The sequence below is a fragment of the Miscanthus floridulus genome, chromosome 18, assembly GCF_019320115.1.
Source record: "Miscanthus floridulus cultivar M001 chromosome 18, ASM1932011v1, whole genome shotgun sequence".
Classification (NCBI taxonomy): Eukaryota; Viridiplantae; Streptophyta; class Magnoliopsida; order Poales; family Poaceae; genus Miscanthus; species Miscanthus floridulus.
The window spans coordinates 115801780-115807149 of NC_089597.1; positions in this window are offsets into that span (position 1 = coordinate 115801780).

A 5370-nucleotide genomic window follows, 5' to 3' on the forward strand; every position below is an offset into this window, starting at 1 on the left:
GCCGTGGACGCTGTTCTTTGATGGGTCATCATGCAAGCAGGGTGGTGGCATTGGTATTGTTATTATTTTGCCTCGAGGGGGAAGTTTTGAGTTCGCTCTTCCAACTGAGCCAATGATTACAAACAATCAAGCGGAATACGAAGCTATTCTCAAGGGACTGCAACTTCTTTATGAAGTAAAGGCCAAAGCAATTGAAGTATTTGGAGATTCGTAGTTAATTATTAATCAATTGATCGGCCTATATGAGTGCAAAGAAGAAACTTTGAAAGGATACTACGATGAGTGCCAAAAGTTACTCAAGGGATTTCTTCATATCTCTTTCCAACATATTCCGAGAGCACAAAACCAAGAAGCTAACCGTCTAGATCAAAGTGCATCAGGATATCGAGTGTTTCAAGAAGTCTTGAGTAGTGAAACCTCAAGTGATGATTGGAGAGTTGAAATAGCCGCTTACCTTAGAGATCCATCTTGGAAAGTTACCAGGAAGCTAAGGTATAAATCGGCTAAGTATATTTTGTTAGATGATCAGTTATATTATAAAATGGTCGATGGGGTATTGCTCAAGTGCTTGAACCAAGAAGAAGCTAAGGTGTTGAAGGGTGAGGTGCATGAAGGGATATATGGAGCTCATCAATCGGCTTATAAGATGAAATGGATTATTCGTAGAACTGGATATTTCTGGCCAACGATACTGGAAGATTGTTTTGAATATTACAAGGGGTGTCAGGACTGTCAATGTTTTGGTAATGTTCAAAGATTGCCCGCATCGGCCATGAATCCAATAATCAAACCATGGTCGTTTCGGGGTTGGGGAATTGATTTAATTGGCCAGATTTTTCCGCCTTCAAGCAAAGGACATAAGTTCATATTGGTAGCAACCGACTACTTCACTAAATGGGTTGAGGCAATTCCTTTGAAAACGGTAACCTCAAAGAACATGACTGATTTTGTCAGGGAACACATTGTGTATCGTTTTGGGATTCCTCAAACTATAACTACCGATCAAGGGACAATGTTCACATCAGAAGAGTTCGGGGATTTTGCTGCCAGTATGGGGATTAAGCTATTTAATTCCTCCCCTTAGTATGCCTAGGCTAATGGTCAAGCAGAGGCGTCCAACCAGATTATGATTAAGCTGATCAAGAAAAAGATCGAGGAACAACCAAAGAAGTGGCATTCGACGCTAAATGAAGCACTATGGGCATATAGGATGGCCTACCATGGATCAATTAAAATGTCACCTTACAAACTTATGTATGGCCATAATGCCATTCTTCCTTGGGAAGTTTAGACTGGATCGAGGCGTGTTACACTACATAATGATTTGTCAGCTGAGGTTTACAAGAATCTTATGATATACAATTTGGAAGACTTGAGTTGCCTTCGACTGCGTGCTCTTGAGAATATCGAAGCTAATAAACTGAGGGTTGCAAAATATTATAATAAAAAGGTTAAGATTAAGCAATTCTTTGAAGGAGACTTGGTCTAGAAAGTGAAATTGCCGATCGGATCAAAGGACAGTAAATTCGACAAATGGTCACCTAACTGGGAAGGACCCTATCGGATCAAACGTTGTGCGCCTAGTAATGCTTATATTTTGGAAACATTAAAAGGAGAGGAAGAATTTGGCCAAGCAATCATCGAGAAATATTTAAAGAAATATTATCCTAGCATTTGGATCAATACTTGATAAAGATCTATTCGGTCGATAGCTTTAATAGCTGATATTGAAAAGATATCGCCTCTAGTGCAAAAGATGAACACAAAGGAGTAAAAGCCGATACGATGTGTATTGCCTATAGAAGCAAAGAAAACACAAACAAAATGATGGTTATGAAGCACGAAACAATGGGAAACCACTCAGGGCGAGGAAGTTATTTGCTAAACATCACCTATTACAAGCTACGGGCCAGAAAACACTTTGCCTACTATATCATCGGCCAGAGTATTAAAAGCGACAGAGTCGGCGGCATTCATAAAATCTTCAACCAAGCACTCATGTTCCCCAAGGTGCACTGCGTCTGGAAAACCATGAGGAAGAAGCCGGAGATTATGGCCCGAATGGGCTTGTGCAGCAGCCAACGCCATGGCGGCACCATGACGAACGCCATGAAGGGCGACCTCCCTGACACGATTCAGGATGTCATGCAAGTGAACCACCAGAACGGCGCCCCTAGCATTAACAAATCCCGCTATATGATCCGCGGCTGATCGAAGACTCTCCAACTGAGCAGTTAGATCTAAAATATTCAAGGAAAGAGTGATCAGAAATCTTGAGGGTAAAATCAAGAAGAAATAGAGAAATAATGGTAGACATCTCACCCATGATTCTTGCTTCAGCCCTGGCCAACCTTTCCCTCACCTGGCCAACCTCGAGGGGAGATCGGTCTTCAATCATGGCCAAAGCTGATTCCACCAAGGAGAGGCAGTTGGCTAGATGTTGGTCGGTCCGATCGATGGAGGCCAGCAGATCATCATTACTAATCTGTTGCCTCAGGTGATGAGGAAGCTGGTAGTGGATTGGTGCCAAAGATGACCCCGAGGGCTGGGCGGAATTGGCCCTTCGATCCGAGGTGATGGGAGCACCCCAAGATGCGTCCTCTTGACGACGAGGGCGTTGGCATGATGATGTGGATCTGTTGAGGGCTTCTTCAGCAGACCTCTTGTTGTTCTCCATGACCTCGAACCTACGAAAAGGCAGAGGATGTACTAAAGACGAAGAGGGGTTGAGACGAAGAGGGTTGTTTTTTGATTCGCGGCCATAGCCTGTATATATAGCCTAGGAAAGCAAGAAGATAGGTTTCGATGGAGGTGTGAAATTGAAATTAGAAAACAGAAACGGATCAACACTCTAGAAATTTAGGGCACAGATAACGAAGAGATAACAGACTCGAATTTATTACTTCCCTAGATTACAAAATATCATGGGGTGGATACATTGACCAGAGATTAACCCACCAGAACTTTTTTTGGATTGAAGGGAGTCCAGATTTCCACAAGGCCAACACTCATTGTGAACCAAGTCGCATCGGCCCATCAATAAATTATACTAGAAAAGAAGAAAGTTCACCCACCTAACATATGCTCAATAGATTTCTCGATAAATTGAGGAACTTTGTGGAAGAAGCCTAAGGCTGTCCTGATGGGCGTTTGAAGGAGCAACAAGGGGAAGATGATCACACCTTCTAGCTCTTGCAAACACTAGAACAGCCTTGTGAGCATGGAGAGAAGACTCAGGTGATATCACAAGAATTTTTCTAACCACAATGGCTGGTCTTCTTGCCCAACGAGGCGTTAGAATAAGCAATACAATCGCCCTATGCACAAGAATTCTTCTAGCCGCTTGAAATCTTCATAAAATAGACCATGGAGGGTCTAGCAGAACCGAGAGCACTCAAGGGAGCAGATGGAATAAAAACATGGCTGAATTGTTGAGTTGCTCTCGCAAGGGTCGAATAGGCATTTATAGCCAGCCTAGAAAGATGAATCCAAGTGCCTATGAAGCAGTGACGCTCTTGTAAACAGTTTTGGGGCATAGGCTCATGGGTGGACGTAGGCAACGACAAACAACGGACCCTAGATCAAGGTTCTCTACCCAAGACTATGGACCAATCAGGAATACAGACATGATAATTTTGGAATAAAATTACTTTTATCCCAAAATTAGGGGGCATGTGTTTACACAAAAAATTGGAAGAAGATGTTACAGGGACCTGAAAGCTCCCAAGATCATGTCACCAAGGAATCAAATACGTGTAGATCAGGACCAACTGATTCAGATGCAAAAAATGGAATTGGCTTTCCACAGACAGCGCCAACAGATAACAATAGAGGCTACGTTCAGCGCTAGGACGAAGCATGCCGGACTCTACAAAAGGGAAAGATTAGAGTCAAAGTTATCTCAAATTAGGAATGTTTTCTCTAGGGTCAAAAATTATAATAAGTCATGCTTAGACAGGAGTCATGCATAGGGCCCGGGTATAAATACCAAACCCTGGCTATTATAAGGAGAAATCAATCAATCTAAATACAAGTCAATTACTTTTTTGGCTCTGGCCACCACTTAGGAGTAGGAGTAGAGTAGATCTCGGCGAGTTCTTCAACGAGTACGGCTACATCGATACGGTCGACATCCACTGCTTGTCTGTAAGTACCGTCATGGTTTATACCTCTGTTCGTATGGCTGCATCGATCCGGTCGACCCCCACTGCGGCTCTGGCATAAGCTAGTTATCGACTCTTGTTTAATTCAAGTATGGCCTGTGTGATTCTGCCTCACACCCCACTGCTTGAATTAGATCAAGGTCAAGTTATCGGCTCTACCTTAGAATAGCAGTCTTTGGTAGATTCATTAAGTTACCGATATTTTTTATTGCTTTCATTATTTCTCTAATTACAGCAATATCATTCTGCTCGATTGAGATTGATTTAGATCGGCCTTATATCTTATTTGACCCATCGTTTGCTAACCTAAAACTGATCCAATCTACACCTTAAACAATGAGTTATGTCTTATCGGCTATTTTCCATCAATCTTGATCGTGTATAACGTGCGGTTAAGGCATGTTGCGTCTTGAGTAGATCTATTGGCTAGAGAGAATCGTTCTATGGCCCGTTATCATGGCCTGTGTGATTCTGCCTCACACCCCACTGTTAGCACCGTGGAGTGGGGATCGATATTTAGTAGATCTATTCTAGGTAAGGCATGACTTTAACTGTGCGTTATGCCTGAATCGGTTGTTTTAGCCAATATCGAGCGCTTTCATGAACAGTTCGCATCATGAGACCGTTGAAGTAAAGATAGGTTGAAAGATGTGTTAGCCCCATGATCTTATTATTGTACTATGGCCTGCATGATTCTGCCTCATGCCCCACTGATATTAGTAATGAGTTAGGGTCGTCGAGTCTATTGTTATTTCTACAGCCTGCAAGATTCTGCCTCATGCCCCACTGGTCATGATGATAGATGAGATCTAACATGTTTATTAGATTTATCTTTATTGAACGGTTAAGTGGTGTTGAATTGTTTCTTTATATAAAAAGGGGTGCAGTTAATTATAATCATTGGCTCAGCACAAACCGATCATTGTTGACATCTTATTGCCATTGATTAATATCTGTTCGATTAATGATATTTATCCTGAATGATAACCGATTCTTCTTACACAACCCCATGAGCTCTAGTTGATTTATTCTCATGAATATACTGGAATTGACTTTTTAGTCGATCTCCTTTCATATCGGCTCTCATAGCCGCACATTCGGAACTATCTGGCAACACCGGCAAGTTCTGACCTTAATTACTGATGAACTTTCTCTCCTTGTCAATTGCAGGGTCAAATTGACTGGACGTCTCGGGAGGATCACACAG